The following is a 17,677-nucleotide window of genomic DNA, read 5'->3' as shown; positions in this document are numbered from 1 at the left end:
ATTGCAGACAACAGCAGGGCCATTTTGAACGGTTATGGGAGGCTTCTGAAAATGTTTGAAACACTGCTAGGAATAAACATTTCTATAGCTATGTTCGGTCCATGCGAAGAGCCTGCGAGGGTACTGCAACGTTCAACGTTTTGCGCCGCAGGTATCAGAGGCAATGTCCCATCTGCGGTCTGATGTCGCGTTTGAAGAGTTGTGGGACTGCGCGAGCTCAACTGCAATGCGGCTAGTTTGAAGGACCTGCGCAGCGCAAAGCCAACAAAACCGCCGAAAAGGCTCAAAATGAGCAACAAACCTTCTTTACCAGTTGTACTCGATTGCAAGGCAGCGTTACGGAAGGAGTACTTGGAGGCTATAGACTGCATTCCGAGTGAAACTCAACGGCGGTTTGAATAGCCTGGTATGAAGCAGGCTAGTAAAACTAGAGAACATTTTAACGCTGATGGGGGAAGACAGTTCACTACAGATGACCTGAAAAGGCCCTAGGAGCTGCATGCATGTGATTTTGACCTGGCCCGACTCTGCGCAGTTTTTACTTTTGCCGACTCTTTTAAGCAACCTTGATTCCCTCACAATTGACTTCATATTGAGGACACTACAGGCAAAATCCGACGAAATTCGTGACCTCCTGGACCAAGTCGTAAAATATATGAAACTTCTTCATTCTGAGCCTGCATCTGTCGCTTCGGGGGAGCGCTCGTTTAGTGCCTTATGCCGCATTAAAATACATCTATGCAGCCGCATGATTCAGGGGAGGCTAACATGCCTCCTCATTTTGCGCATTCAAAAAGGAAGAGTGTCGAGCTCAACCTGGACGACATCATCAAAAAATTTGTCTCCAGGACTGCCGAGCGATTGGCGACCTTTAGTCTTCTTTGAGACGATCAACGCACGTGGCTTTGGGGCCTACATGTGGACCTGTTAATTTCCTTCAGCACGCTTTTGTGCACATTTTCAAAATATGCATTAAGATGTCATTGTATATATGTAATTATCTTGGTTTATTTGTTCATTTCATAGTGTGGATATCTTTTTGAATGAGCATTTCAAGAATAATAAACGTGATTCTCTGCAAACTCAGTTTTGCAATGCTGTGTATCTTTGTAGGAATTTTAAAATTGTCTGAAGCACTGTGCGTAAGTGTTTTTGCCATATTAGTGAGTTTTGGTGGATCGTACGTAAAAGCTTTGAGGGTCAGAATGTGCATGCACAAAAAAGCAGTACAGTTGAACCTCAATTTAACAAAACCCGATTTAACGAGCAAATTCGGATTCCCCGCGCAGCCTATCCCGAAGAATGTCTTTCTCGACTTTACGAAGTTCCCGATTTAACGAAATAATTAGGGGGTCCCGGCGACTTCGCTAAATCGAGGTTCAACTGTATTGCATTCTACGCGTGTGCATTTCTGACCCACAACTGTGTTGCGTACGAGCCATTAAAACTCCCTACTGTTCTTATAAAGCAGGAAGGAAAAGTGATTGCACATGCTAAGTAGGGAACTTCATGCAAATAATATTTGATATTTTAATAAACAGTAAGTAAAAATAAAATTACAGAAATTTGGCTGCAGCCCTTGTCTCCTATAATAAATTATGCAAAAACAAAATGCTTGACTTCAGCCCCCCCACTCAAAATCTACTTCCGGAGCCAGGAAAATTAGCTGCGGCAACGCCTGGAGGTGGTGTTGCCGAAGACGATTGAAGTCAAGAGCCTCCAAGAACGCAGGAGCACATCCACTCTTCCGAAGCCACGTATCGCAATGACGCTCCTGCAACAGTGCGCAACAACCTAAACGTTACTGAGGGCCACGACGCATCAGCACTTGTGGACAGCGGAGCAGACTACACAGTTTTGAGTGGGAGACTCTCTCACCGCCTTCAAAAAGTGACGATGCTGTGGGATGGGTCACAGATACGAACCGCTCGAGGACACATCATGCCTGTCAAAAGATGCACTGCTTGCGTCAAAATTCACGGCGAGACGTGTCTTGTAAAATTCGTCGTTCTACAAGACTGTGCCAGAGACGTCATTCTCGGCATGGACTTTGTGTGAATACGGCGCCGTCATCGACCTTGGAGAGAACAGATTGACGTTGCGGACACCTGTTCCGCCTTCAGAAAAACCCCAAACAGCGTCAGCCACCGTCCGAGTATCTGCCGACCACGTGAACCTGCCGCCACAATCATGCTGTTGTACCCGTCGTAGCAGATTCAGCTACCTGCGGAGAAGTTGTTCTGGAAGGCAACATTCAATTGCTCCTGGGAAAACGAATAGGCATCACAGGAGAAATAACTGAACTTCAGGATGGGCGCACTGCGGTCCTCATGACGAACTTCCGACAAGAAACGCAACACCCCTTAAAAGATATCACTGTGGGTCATGTCGAGGAACTCCGGAACTAAGCCGAAATCACCGCAAGAACTGAAGAGTCCTCGTCACCTCAGCAAGACAGTATGTCTCCCGCACAGCTCGACATTGACCCGAGCTTCCAGACCCGAAACGACGGCGCTTGATTAACCTCCTCGCCGAATACCGGGATTGCTTTGCGACGTCATCAAAGGTGAGCAAAGCCACCACCGTTGAGAAGCACTGCATCATTACCGAGGATGACGTGCTCCCTGTGCATCGGTCACAATACCAAGTCTCCATAAAAGAAAAGGGGGTCATTCAGGAGCAAGTACATGAAAATGCGGAACAACGATATAATCCAGCCTTCAAGCAATCCGTGGGCCTCATCAGTAGTACTGGTTAAGACGGAACGCTTTGGTTTTGCGGGGACTATCGGCAGCTGAACACAGTGACGAAGAGATATCTATCTACTTCCTTGCATCGACCAAATGCTAGACCAGCTGTGTCACTCTCGGTATTTTTCATTGATGGACTTGAAGAGCAGCTACTAGCAGATCGAAGTTGACAAACAGGACCGAGAGAAGATAGCCTTCGTCACGCCGGATGAACTGTAGGAGTTCAAGGTAATGCCCTTCGGACTATGCACGGTGCCAGCAACTTTCCAGCGTGTCATGGACATTGCACTGGCGAGACTGAAGTGGCAGACCTGTCTTGTCGACCTCGACGACGTCATAGCGTTTTAAAGTTACTTCGACGTGCACTTGCGACGACTCCGAGCTGTTCTCCAAGCCATGCAGTCCGCCGGACTCGCACTCAAGCCGTCAGACTGTTCTTTCGCCTCTGACGAGTTGATGTTCCTAGGCCACATTGTTAGTAACATTGGCGTCTGCCCAGGCCCCAAGAAAACTCGTGCAGCCGCGGGATTTCCAGCGCAGACAGACAAAAAGGCCATGCAAAGATTCTTTGGACTTTGTGCCTACTTTCGACGTTTGTTTGGGATTTCGCAAGGATTTCTGCACCGCTCACAAACCTTACGAAAGATGCCGAGATGTTTGAATGGGCCGAGGAGCAACAGCAGGCATTCGCAGGCTGAAGCGAATACTCTAGACTTCTCCTGTTCTTAGACCCTTTGAATAGGACGCAGAAACCTAGATTCACACAGAAGCTAGTAGTGCAGGACTCGGGGCGGTACTGGGTTAAGTGCAAGGAGGCACTGAGCGAGTCATCGCCTATGCAAGTCGGACACTGTCCAAGGCGGAGAGAAATTACTCAATTGAAGAAAAATGTCTAGCGGTCTGGGAAAATTGGCATAGAAGGTTCGGTGCGTAGAACATTCTAACCTTGAATAAGCAACAGGGTTCTCGAATTTACCAGAACTCAACATTTACAGATATAACGAAAAGGCGCGTCCACTCCCAGGCATTGAACCTTGAGCCCTTTGCATAGGAGCCAAAGACGATAACCATTCGGCCATGAGCGCAATTGGTCGGTGACACTCGTGGCATTATAACCGGTATGAACTCTATCTACCCATAGGACTCTATATATTAAAACCATGGAGAACCATAAGACCCATATAGTACATTGGCTACAGTAGCAGCATCTTGGTAGTTTACTGGGGGCACGTTTTTCATTCATCTAAAACATCAATATCACACCAATATGCCATGTCGTGGGCAAGGTTTAGACTGGGGAACCAGCAGAGCATTTTTGACAAAAGCAGTCAGTTACGAATGAGAGAAATTGCAGCAATGTCGCCGCTTAAATCACTTTTACCGGCGAATCTCCCTGTACTTTTAGGTTTAAAAATATTTTTGAATATTGTCACATTAGGGATGGAGGATACATAAGGAACCGAGCAGACATAATATGTACAAGCCCCCACCACGGAGGGAACCCCTAGCGGCAAACAGGTTGGTTTAATTGGGAAGCTTCTGCAGTCGCTGTGTTGGTTGTACATTGCAGCGGCAGCTGTAGTAGTGGATTAGCGGTGTAGTTTCTGAGATGGCTATTCCGCACTAAAAAAGCCAGAACAGTTGCTGCGTGGTTAGATGAAACACTAGGTACAAAAATTAGCACGGCGCAAAGTTTCATGGCTTTCCCAGCTTCTCTTCGAAGCTGTACGCGGCAGAGCGCCGCGCGACCTGGGGCTGGATGCGACTTGAGCATAAATGCAACGATTCTCGAAAATGTATTTTGAAAGAAACCTATAATAAACTATTCTATTCTATTCTAAGAAGCGTTTCTCACCTTGCAGTTCACGTCTTGCTATAAGCTGCTGACGAATAATACAATAAAATTTTTCTAGCGACAATGCAACAAGGACACCTACAGCAAACCAAAATATGCAGCAAACACTTCACCAGGAAGGTGAAGCAGAACAAGGTCACCCACCCAAGCTACGACCCATCGATATTTTCATCGGCCTACAACCAAAAATTTTGGCTAAGGATTGGGAATCTGTTGCTGTCTGGAGGGCCGGAAAATATATATGTAAATATAAATGAGAAATAAGCTTAATCAAAAATCCTAAATCAGCGCCTATATACAAAATTGAGTTAGTAAAAAAAGAAGTAGTCTAAGGTGGATGAAAATATGCACTTTATTTTGAAATTCAATATTTAGCTAATTATTATATTACACAATTACTGGAAGCCAGAATACTCACAGTGCATAAATCAATGTGCATAGGAACTTCGGCATGTTCACAGACGGCAGGAGGCTAATAAGAATGACAGAAGGGATGCTGATAATATGCAATAAGTGTTATTCACTAGCGGTCATAGCTGAGCTCGCTAACGCTGAGCATGCACTATTGGCAAGCTTCCAACATGCCTACAGGCCTTGCACTGACGTCGCATCATCCATTTCGCACCACCACGGAAGACTGAGAGCGGAAAGCTGCTCTTGTACGAATTTTGAGTGACAGGTTAGTCTTCAAAAAGAGAATAGGACCGTCTGGGCGAGTCTGGAACACACAAAGGAGAGCCCTGCTGAGAAGATAATTTCTCCCTCCCCTGCCGTGCATGCATTACGAGCAGTCACCTCAAATATGGCATCCAGTGTATACCACATATAGATACGACACAGGACACAAGCACAATATACAATATACAAGGTAAAGAAATTTTAACATACGTAGTTGCCCTTTGGTGAACACTTTCAACTGATCTTACAAGATAAACCTCATTGGAGTTTTGTATGAAGCTGCAGTACTCTAGGTGTTGCAGGACCAAGGCTGTGAAAGGCACCCAAGTGTGTTATGGCCTGTTCTACTAGGCATGCGAAGTACAAAATTCAGCGTTCCACACGTTTTGGACAAAATTGTTGACATGCTGTGAGAAGAAATGTAGCTGAATGTTTATTGCAGACCTTCTCAATGTTGTTCTGCGAACCCTCGTGGTTTCTGGGGTCACCTGATAAGCGGCACCAACATCCGGTTGTCCGTAACAGCAGTGGAGTCGATTGCAGAGAGGCATTATTATGATTAATAAATATGTTGAGAACAATTGGACTGGGCACACTGTCTCACGGAACTGTCCAGCACTTGGGCCACTGGAAATGGTTCCATGGTATGTACTGCACTCTGAGCGACTCAACTTCAAGACTTCTAGTATGCACATATTTAATTCGCGTTAATGAGCACCAGTGGCTCGCTGGGCAAGCCGTAGGACTCAGCTTTCACGAAAGGCGGGGCAGAATTCGCAGCATAACAGCACCTTGCCATGCTTGTGGGAGGTTCATACTCCAGGTTACGGCGTCGCCAAAAGGGTAATCGGAAAGGTACCAGGACCAGCACAGCTCTACACTTCTTAGAACGGTCCTTTTTGTAAGCAGTGTTCTCCACTGTATCAATCGACAAGGTGACCGCCATAAACCGAATCGTGCATCCACGTTTTACGTACCGCTAGAACCGTCGTGGGATGAGTCTCGAGAGTGAGTAAAGGTGCATCAGCTTATTCGGCACCAAGTGCCCATTTTGAGAATTACACTGAGAGTTGAAGCAACACAGAAGGCTCGCGTCTCGCAGCGTCACCTGTAGAATGACCGTTCGGAGCGTCGGGACACTGTGAAGGTAACACCATTCACATCGAAGAGCTCACCACTGACGGGGGGCTACCGAGTTTTTAAGAGCCACTAATCGTAGTAATCGCATTCCAAAGACGCCGGGTTGTTGTAGATTGTCTTTCACCAGCTAGGTCATGTAGGGCTGAGGCCAAGGCTGGGGGATCCGACGCCGGAAACGTGCAGGAACCAAGCAGACGACGTGAGGCTCGCGGAGTCCGAGCCACGATCCGAGAAGCCCTAGCTGCAGCCTTGCCTCCGAGAAGACTGAATATTCTTTCCGGCGGGCACACAATACTTAGACAGCACGCCTGCGGCTGATGCGGATCGCAAGAGGTGGATAACAGGACGATCAGTGAACAGCCAATAGGTCCAGCACGGCACAGAGCACGAACAGAGACGATTGTCGCCGCCATGTTAAAATAAAACGAGGCTGAGCCAGGCCAAGCTTTAGTTTAGTACACGCATACTTTATTACAAATAAATATATAAATGTTGAAACAGTTTTTATTTATGTTTAAAATTTGTAATGTAAGTCGATTAAAACAGGAACATTTACGTTGCGTCAAATGAGTTTCGTCGTAACACCTGTCGTCAAACCAGCGAACGTCGCCGCATCGCCATCGCCATCGTCACCAAAATCAAAAACAAACCAAGCTGCAAACTCTCGGGCCACCGTATTTCGGGCGGTTTCAGGCCTTTAGGCTTACGGAAAAACATCGAAGAACGTTCTTGAAGAAACAAAGTGTCCCAGGTGCCGGCGTGCCCATAGAGCCAGTTGTGAGTTTCAGTCTACTTGGTGAGTACTTTTCCAGCCCTTTCTTTTCGGAGCGTGTATGGCGTGTTCTTGCGTGTGCAGGCAGCGTGAAAGCGGACGTGTGCGGTTCCTTGTCGCACACATTCTTTGCGCATTGGATGACCCTCAAGCTTTTTCCAAGGAAGTACCGGAACCGACCTGTCACTGAGCGAGCAGTCAAATGGCGGGAACGGACCCAGAGGCAAGGTCCCACGGGGGCGTGGGGCGCCGAGCGAGGCGCTTGGTGAGTGATCGGGGAGCTTTATCTCTTAGATCGGTGTTCAAGGCTTGAGTCCTGCAAATCGGGTGGCGGCTTGGTACCACCTAGCTAGGCGGTGTGTTTTGCGGAACCCATGACTGCTGAAGGTACCAGTTTGCGTCGTAGCGCTCGTATTTGCTCCCCGTTTGTTTCCACTGTGGGAGGTCGGATCCAAGTTCGATTTTCGTCCTGGGAAACTACTCGAAATATTGCGTGACCTGCGCCTTTGGAAGTACCGTCTGTGTTGGTGACGTTGCTTGCGAAGAGTATAAGGAGTTATTTTTCGACTGTGGCACTGACTTTTTATACAAAGTGCTGTATATGTAGCGCTCATTTACTAACCCTCTGGCAATACTTTATTGTGAAGGTCGGGAGAAAAAAAACGCGCATTGAGTAGTGCCAAAGAAAACAGAAAAAAAGGTGTTCCAAACAACTTGAGGAGACCATGAGCTGATTTTCAAGCTACTGCCTCCTCAGCTTTCCTCCTCAGTTCATAAGCAAAGTAAGAAATCACGTGGTCTTATTTCACTGGAACCCAAAGTTTTCGCAGCAGTCTGAGAGTCAGCGAGAACAAAGCCTTTGACGCTTTACATTTTTGCAAGCACCAACAGCCATAAAGTATAAATTATGTGTAAGCGATTGAGCGAGCGAAGAGACAAGCAATGGCAACCATTTTGCTATCACTCAGTCAGTCTCGCGACAAGGTAATCGCTCTAGAAATCCAGAAACCGAGCTACAGTGACAAGTCTCAGTTGCTCGTCTCATTGCTTGCTAAACCGCTTACATGCGTTTCAGCCTTTATTGTGCGAATGCGAGGGAGACGTGCCACGAGTGAGTGCTGTGTTGCCAATCATTTCATTTAATTTATTTTCACCTTAACGGCATGGTCAGGGTTCGTGCAGTGTGCAACTCGTGCACTGGCACTTCCGTGCCATTCTTATACAAATAAAGACAAACAAGAAAAGGAAGCTCATTAATCATACACACTGGCAATAAAATACTTTTAACAAGAAAAATGAATCCGTAAGCTTGCTAGAAATACTTCTGGGATTACGATGGTGGATGGTAGGCTGTTCCAGTCGCAGATGGCTTGAGAAAGGAAAGACTGATTGAATGCGTTTGTGGAACTGTAAATACAAGATGATGTTCATTCCGGAGGTGATAACAAAGAGTTCTTGAGGTCGGGGCAATGATAGTCGACTTTATGAAGGAGGCAGAGGCGAGATAGCTTTATGCCGAGCTGCAAAGAATTCACTTCTAAGTACCTCTCCTTTCAGGGCTATATTGCCATTTGCTTACAAGTGCTGCATGGGCCTTGTGCACTGGCACTTACACGCCAGTTCCAAAACTAACACAAACACATCAGGGGGTTTTAGGCGGGTTAGCCATCCTACAAAATGGTGCTGCTCAGTTAATTTATATCAAGTTCAAAATGAACAGCACTCTTCATTGATGGCTGATTCATACGACGAACTGATCCACACAAAGGAGCGCACTCACAAACGACAGGCAGGACGTACCAAACATGTTCGCGGCCCCACACTGCTGAGAAACTCTAACATTGTGCGATCACACTGTGACACAGTTGTCACAAATCGAAATCAACATTTTCTACTTTAAAAAAAGAACTCTGCGTCACTGTTACGTGCAGAGGGAGATTTAACACAATGATAGGCTTAGTGCGAAGCACCATTAGCTTTACTAAACAAAGTCATGATAAAAACACAAGCGTAGTCCTACTTGAGGAGACTTTGGCGTAGAAGCGACGAAATCCTGGGCTCGCCACGGGGCATTTGGAGACGCCTTCACTCACTCCGTGCTTGCGCCTTCAATACACCACAGCCACAAGAAAGTAGGGGTGCCGCGAACTTTTGGCAAACCGGATTTTTAGGTCGAGCATTTGGGGTTCGACTGTGTCAAACCGGTTCGACAAACCTTCGAAACTTTTAACCAGATTTGACTTGCTCGACTTTGTGGACAGCGTGGCAAGACCATGATACAAGCATGTCTAGGTCTACAAAAATTGTGTTTCACTCAAAAGGTTATTTTAATTTTATAAACAGTTGCAAATAAAAGAAACTAACTCTAACTACTGAACAAGTTAATAACTTACTTTTTTGTACTGTATTAACTGGAGTAACCAGTAAGTGCTGCCCTTAATTCATCCCTTAGCCATCACCATCCAATCCTAAGCCAACTGGCCAGCATGTCGCGCGTGCGAACAGCAGTCGAACATTTTTCTAACTTTTCGCAAGAAGTTGGAAAAAGTCGCAACCTGGTCAAACTCGAACGTCGGCTGGTTTGTGACACCCCTACAAGAAAGGTCTTGCTGGCTGAACGGTTCATTGGAGATGCAAAGTGCTTCCGTCGTTCTAGACACGATTTGACAGAAGCTTTTTGACGCAGATGAATACCAGAATCTGCACCGTGTCAGCCCGGCAAAGTTCCTCATACCAACTTTTTTGATATGAGAAATGGAATGAAAGCATGTTTTGTGGCAATAGTTGGGGTCATTTTGCTTTAAAAGTCTTACTTCCAATTTTCAGAAAGGCACAAGCATTGGAGACCAGCTGCCTCCACAATCATGCCCCCCCTGCTTTCCTGGTAGTTGCTGTCGGTGAGTAACCTGAGCCTTTGTCTTTTCTACCTTTCTAATAGAAATGAATGGTTCTTCTACACGTGCTAAAGTGAGAAGTATGCTACTGCTATGTTTTTCAGTTGTGTAACCCTTTATTTCCTCAGACCAAAAGTTTTTCTTCAGCTTGGTTCAGATGCCCAATACATTCATGAAATATTGTGTCCAGAAATTTCAATTGTGCATTGTGTGCATGTTTGGGGGGGGGGGGGGGGGGGGGAGTTTGCTTCGCTGGTCCATTTGGTAGACAGGACATTGTGAGAAAGAGAAGTGTAGATAAAATATAAGTGCAAGTTTTATTATGAAAACCTTTTAATACGGGACTGATGAAAAAATTTGAATATGAATCAATATGACGTCCTGTCTTCCTCTTTCTTGTTACTTTCTGTAACCTAGTCTTGTGACTTAGAATCATATACTACTACATAAGATTCAATAACATGGAAGGTACTGCAGCTCCTTAAACCCTTAAAAAACACATGCAAAGGAAAAAATACATTTTTTTTTAAAACAGCCTTGATGGAAAAAGATTGCTTTAGAACAAATTTACAACGAAAAAATACAATTTTTAGAGCTATATTTATGGCGCAAAACGAATTTGTAGTTGGCGCCCGTGAGAGCCGTCGCTGGTCACGTGCTAGACCTGTGCATTGCCGCGCTGTGTCGCCGAAGCCGCGGAGACCCGCTGCCGCCGCATGCTAAGCACTGTGCGCTGCCGCTCCAATGCATTTCTCCACGGCGGCGCCGCCGTCGTCGTGCAAGTTTGTGTGCTCTGGGGTGCCGCCGCCGTCATCTTACCGGTGCACAGGTTTATCACGTCTGCTTGCGCTTTTTCAGGAGCTTCCTTTGGGCTCTAAAAGTAACTTATTAATCTTTGTTTTTTGTTGCACTTCAAACGAAGATGAATAAGTAACTTTTCGAGACCATACGAAGCATCCGAAAGAGTGCAAGTACCGTAGAATACTGTGCATCCGCCCACGCCACACTAAGCGCCCATTCCCAAATTTGTAGGATCTTAGAAAATACACAAAGTACATTTTTATGTAAAATTGATGAGCGAAGAAGGGCCCATCCCCGATTTTTTCACAATTATCTCTAAAGTTTGAGTGGGCGCTTGCTCGGTATTTTACGGTACCATGTGACAAATAGCGGCCAATCACGTGATAAATAAGGGCCACTTCTCCGCGGTGCCCGCGGGCGCCAACTACAAATTCGTTTAGCGCCGTAAATATAGCTCTAAAAATTTTTCTTTTTCGTTGTAAATTTGTTTTATGACTTCCTTTTCCTAATCCGGCTGTTTAAAAAAAAAGTTTGCTTTCTTTGCATGTGTCCTTTAACTGTTTTAAGCAAGCCTAGCTCTTCCACCTAGAGCCGTTCCCTAGGCGTTTAGGAGGAATGTAGCACGTCCACGCATCCTACCTTGCCCCTTGGCTGTTTTGGACGTCCCAGGCCCGCTCCGAACTTATTTTGCGGTGCAGCTGAGAGATGGCAGCACGCATATTTTTATTGTACACGTTTTTAAGGATGGCGACCAATTGTGGAGGCACGTGCGGCCCGAGCCGCACAAACTTTAAAAAAGGAAAAAAAAAAAAAAATTTAGGACGAAAAATTGTAAAACAAAAACCTGTTAAGTGGTTAAAGGGACAATAAAGGCAATTTCGGAGATCTTTTTGGCGATTGAACTGGGTTCCAGGCACGTCTCAGGCCACGTTGCCCAAATTTCAGCCGAAACCGGCGCTTGTGTGCTGCGCAAATCAATTAAACAGTCGGGGTAATAATCGTACCGGGATCGACTGGGGCGACGCCCCGAGAGTTGCGGGAGAAGCCAGGAGAAGCGGAGCTCACGTGACCGATGCGGGGCCAAGGAGCGCGACGTCACAAGAGACACGTCAGCGATTGGTCGAAACGAGAAACGTGCCCTCGGTCACGTTTTAGTTCGCGATTTTTAGAAATACTGTTCTAATTTCCGCTTGAATAACCATCAAAAGTATAAATCGGATTGGAAATGATTACTAAACCGTAAATAAAGCAGCATCATTGTTTTTTTATTTGCTACGCTGGACGTGAAACCGGCAACGAGCAACTATGCGCCAACAAAATAAAATTAAAAAAGAACACTGTACTCGAAAGATTTTGCAGAATGGTAGCTGTAGATGGCTGTTCTAACGGTCGACTGAAGACCAATATTCGTTCGGGCGACGCTAGTTTTCACGTGTGGGTAGCTGTTCGTGTTCTTTGACGACAAAAAGAGGACGTCCGCGGAGGAACCGGACCCCGGAACGGCGGGATCGCTGCCGCTTTCCCTTCGGCATCTCCCCCGCGTCCGTCCTTCGGCATGCGGGCCGCTCGTTGCCGGCTGGGCGGTCTCCGGCGGGTGATGGCAGTGGCCGCCACACACGTACTCCCGTTCCGTTGGTGTTCGGTCACTGAACGGAAGCTCGAACTCGCTTGCGAGAGCAGCATTCGTCCATCTTGACAGAGGCGGTGCAACGACCGCGCCACCGCGCTGCTATAACCCACCGCGATAACCAGAGTCTCAATCTCCTAAATACTACCGATGCCGACTATTCACACTTGACGTCACCCCCTACGTCACCTCCGTTTTCGGAGGCCCAGAAACGAGACTGGAGATGGTTCAGTTTTGGTTTCTTTACTTCTTTCGTCGGCACATAAATACGCGTCATAAATGTCTACAAAAAATTGGGCGGCATGCTATGTTCCCAAGAAGCATTAAAACACCATTTAGAAAAATTAAATAAAATCGTCTTCATTGTCCCTTTAACGTGAATATTGTGCGACATCATTATGCAGTTTCCTTGTTTCTTCGAGAATATCTAATTGGATACGAAACACATTTTCATGACGTGCAGGCAACGTCAACAAAAATGTTAAGTGATTGCAGACTCCGCAGTCCATCTGTGGCTGATTTACACGACGTGCTAATCCGCGGATGGGTTTATCACGTGACAAGACGTCCATGGAACGTTAGTCCCCCAAGCGCATCCACACTAAGGAGACGAGCAGGTGACAGCGAGGGCATACTATACCTATTCGCAGCCTTGCAATTTTGCAAAACGCCTACATCGCAGTGTGGCACTGTTTTCCAAGAGCAGAAGTGATGTTTGCGACTAGGATCACGGTGCTATCATGAAAAGGAATCGTTGTGTGCTGCTGTTACATACCAAGTGGGCTAAAACATAGTGGCAGGCTTAGAGCGAAGTGTCACTTACTTTACTAACGACATGACACAAGTATGATCCTGCTTCAGGAGGCTTCAGCATCATAGCGATGAAGTCCTGGGGTCGCGGAGAGGCATTCGGAAATACCTTTACACACTGCTCGCTTGTGCACCACTCTTCAGCACAAGCCATAAGAAAGGTCTTGCTGGATGGAAAACTGGGTGGATCTGCAGGACAGATTGCAGCATGCTAGGCGAGTTTTGACAAGCTTCTTGACACCAACCCGGAGGAGTACCAGGACCTGTGGCGTGTCAGCCGGGCAAAGTTCTTGCAGCTTCTTTCACGCGTGGAGATTTAAGAGTGGCGCGACAAAGCAATGATCCACTCTCTTTGTTTGACTGATTTGAAAACAAAAATATTCGTGAGCTGTTGCTACTCTACCATAAAAACGCTTTTCGAGTTACTCACTTGCCGAAAATCTGCGATTAAGAAGGCACTCTGCCCTTTCAGTATGGGTGTCCGCGGACGAGGGACAAATCTCAGGAATAGCCTACATGATGGTAACTTGACAAATGGTGCACGGATGAAAATTGCAATTCGATGTATCATGTGAATTTGCCATTATTTGGCAATTATCCTAATATGATCAGTTGATCCTAATTAAGAAGAACAATTGTTCTCTGAAACAATGTAATGAAAGGAGGTTTTTATAAATAATGCCTGCTCATAATGGAAAAGGCTTGGTGGATCAGAGACTTTCCATAGATCAGATATTACGAATTGCAGGCGTATGCTTAATTGAGAGAAGAGTAAAAGTACAGGCAAGGGTGGTGAATTGCATACATAACTAAACCTGAGACGCCGGAAGAAGGACGCGAAAAGGAGAACATCAAACACAACACGTCTCAACCACAGCTGCATTTTTTTTTACTTCTTAGTCGGTGGGTTGACTTTGGCAAGTGTGGGAACGTTGAGGGCAGTTCTTTTTTCCCCCTTGCTGACAATCTGGGGGTGTGACTTGGTGTGAGGGTTCTTGGCATTGACTGCGGTGTACCCCTATAAAATGGTGTGGTTTTAGTATGAACCTGCAGCTGTGTTCGAGACATTATGTGTGTCGTCCTCTTTTTTGTGTCCTCCTTTTTCCTTCTTCCGGTGTCTCATATTTAGTTATATATGCTTAATCCATGCTCAAAGTGAAGACATGAGCTTGTGCTGGCATTGCCAACCTTGTGTGCATGGTCTATGAAAAGCGCTTAATGACTGTGGTTAAGAGAGAGGAGTTTCTGCTTTCAAGAACAGCATGGGGTGAATGGAAAAGTGTTCTCACAAACAATGAATTCTCCGGGTTACCCACTCAGTCTAACGGAAGGATGTAGGATACGCATTTTGAATTCTTTAGGATTTGCCAAGGGATAAAAAAAAATGCACAGAAAAGTAGGGGGAGGAGAATGGCACAAACATTTTGGGGCTTGTGTTCTTACATTTGAATTTTTTGTGCAGGAAGCATTAAGGCCCGTTCACACTCTTGCAACCGAGTACGACCGTGAGAGACGAGACCGGTTTTCAAGCCACTTGCAATCTCTTAGGACCAGCTGCGTTCTGGCGCATCCCGTCCTAAGAACTCGCAAAAGGCTTAAAAACCGGTCTGGTCTCTCTCGGTCTTACTCGGTCACAAGAGTGTGAACGGCACTTTACTGAAACAGCACTTCAGTCCTGGGGGCAATAAGTCATTGCTAGTCAATACCTGATTCCACTGATGCATATCAGGCAAACACCTCTTAAAGGGTCTCTGGAAAAAAAAAATTTTTTTGAACAGTCTGAGAAGGATACTCGTGCCAAAAAATAAATTTTATGCGAAAATAATTAATTTCTTAGAGCAAAATTGACGGCAAGAGATTTATTTTAAATTCTGTGCGCAAAGTCCATGACGTCCCGGAATGGTCATTCGCTCTCGCCACCTCAACACGAAGGCGAAGCTGATCTCCCTCTCCTCTACTCGCTCGAAGTGCCCAGAGGAAACAGGTGGAAAGGAGGTGACTACCGACTAAATTGCGTCTCACGCCGTCAATATTGCTCTGACCAATTTTTTTTTTTACGTAAAATTAATTATTTGACACGTGTGTCCCAACAAGTCTGTTTAAAAAAAACATTTGTTTTTCTTTTCAGGGGCCCTTTACTGAAACAACTTTGCTCTCATTGTTCTAATTTAACACTATCGTGGGAAATGACTTTCAGGAAGCATGAACTGCAAAATTCGCACGTGAAAAGGATTGGTAATTTTTAACAAGATGTTTTGTCTCTTCCAGTTGTACCAAAAAGCGCATAAGGGCTGGACGTTACTTAACCATCATTTCAATCCTGGGGACATGGAGTCATTGCTAACCAGGGCCGGTCACTGCTAGCCAAAACAAGACTTCATAGGTGCATATCAGGTTAGTACTTTTTTCTGGTACTTATTTTTTTATTTTAACGAGACAACCTTGAAATGCAGAACAGTAATTCTTTCAGAATATACATAGTTTCTAATTTCCAGAGAATTGAGCTCATCTTTCTGAAGTTCCAAATCAAAAGCACAGGCTGTAACCTATTTTTGCCAAACATCTTGCAGTTTTGTTGGTTTGCTTTTCATAATGAACGATTCAACTCCGCTGGTGCAAGGGCATCGATAGATTTCTGGAACCATTAAACACAGATGGAGCACCTTATCTGGCGTGTGGCTTGTTAAAGGGATACTGAACCGAAATTCGAATTTCGCGAAATAAGGCTCTAGAGGCGTTGAACAGGACTCTACGAACTCCAAAACATTACTCGTACATCGATATCTCGAACAGATCGCTGAACTTTTGAAAAAGAAGGGCACGATCAAGCGAGGTCTTTGACATCACTGTCCTCCGGGAGAATTTGAGAATGAGGGGAAGCGGCCTCGCTTCTCTCCTCCTCGCTTCGGTTCACCAGCTTGACACGGGACGTAGCGAGGAGGAGAGGGAATAAGAATCGTGACGTGCCTTGTCTCGTCGGCCTCCTTGGCCGGGCACTTCTTTTCTAAAAATATGGCGATCCGTTAGAGATATCGCTGTATGAGTGATGTTCTTGGGTTTTGCAACGTCCCGCCTATCTGTCCAGCCTTGTTTTGCGAGTTCAAAATTTCAGTTCAGTATCCCTTTAGCCTCGAGGTGTATGTCCTATGCCTTCTTCCAGGTGCTGGGCATGTTGAGTTTGCGATCCTTTACCCTTACTCCGAGTGCAGCAACTATACTCTGTGTTTCACGCTAACTTGACGAGCTGTGGAGGCTGCGGCCTTCCCAACCCAATAAGAGCGTCGAAGTAAGGCACGTGACAGCAACCCCAATGGTTGAGGTCGCTGTCGAATCGCTTGGTTGAGATTGCTGTCGAATCGTTTTTATGAATCGCCTACAATTGCTGAAAAAGTAGGTCCCGTAAACAATTCCGGTAAAGTGTAAACACATTGGAATCTATATGGAGATCCCACTGCATCGCGAAAATTAGAACCCGCGAATTATTTCAAAACTTCAGCTCCGACCTTAATTGCGAAATATGGAGCCCGCGAAAAATAAGTCTGCAGTAAGCACAAATAAAGTTATTTCCTTATGAATTCCAGGATTTGAGTGTTTCTGGCTTACATTTGTCTAGTCTAAACTAAAATTTTGTGCTTAATGGACTGCAGGAATGATTTACTTAACTAAAAGTTCCTGTTCATGCATAGAATAATTTATTAATTATACTATACTAAGATTATGTGGCTACACTTCCATTAAAGGTGTAGGGAAACGAAATTTCAGCACTCATTTTCTAGCTTTAATGTGTTGCATGTTGCACCCTAACCTTAAAATCACCAGTCTTCCGTTGAAAAGCACAAGAAAACTAATTTTAAAGCTAAATAAACGACTTTCAATGTGCACCTGGTGGATGCATTCTGTTATGATCGGCCACCCAGAGAGCAGGTTCGGCTTCCTGGCAGCGCCATCGACCTCCCATCGACTGACCAGAGTCTCGGGCTCGGCATTCTGGCGCCGCCGAACATGCTGACCGACGCGGCGTGGGTGGGGTGCAGCTTCCGAGCGACGCCGAGCGGGCCACCCGGCACAGCGGGAGCTGACCCCCCCTGACACCCCGCTGAGAAACAGAGGCCCGCTTCCTCGGCCTTCAGACCGGGTGCTAACGAACGATGGAGACAAGTGGAGACGTTTGGGTCTCGGCGTATGATCGGGACAGCTGCCTGTTCCTGCGTTCTTCTGGGAAACGGGACGAGAGGGATGCTTGGACCGGGGTGTGACCACGTGGGAGGTCTGCATCCCGGGAGACTGCAGAGACGTCCCGTGGTGACGAAAGTTCTATGCTATGTAAGTTGACGAAAGTTGTATGTTATG

General features: G+C 46.0%; 1 long non-coding RNA gene across 1 annotated transcript; it reads left to right on the top strand.

The window, feature by feature from the left end:
* The first annotated feature begins 10,034 nt into the window (after positions 1 to 10,034).
* Positions 10,035 to 17,304, top strand: LOC121838399. Its single transcript, XR_006078488.1, has 3 exons — positions 10,035 to 10,092; positions 15,596 to 15,721; positions 17,245 to 17,304. It is a non-coding gene; the product is annotated as an uncharacterized LOC121838399 (long non-coding RNA).
* Positions 17,305 to 17,677: the final 373 nt, after the last annotated feature.

Source organism: Ixodes scapularis, unplaced genomic scaffold, assembly GCF_016920785.2.
Source record: "Ixodes scapularis isolate PalLabHiFi unplaced genomic scaffold, ASM1692078v2 PGA_scaffold6__148_contigs__length_123643588, whole genome shotgun sequence".
NCBI classification, from domain to species: domain Eukaryota; kingdom Metazoa; phylum Arthropoda; class Arachnida; order Ixodida; family Ixodidae; genus Ixodes; species Ixodes scapularis.
The sequence above is the reverse complement of the archived record's forward strand: the minus strand, read 5'-3'. Positions and strand labels throughout refer to the sequence as shown.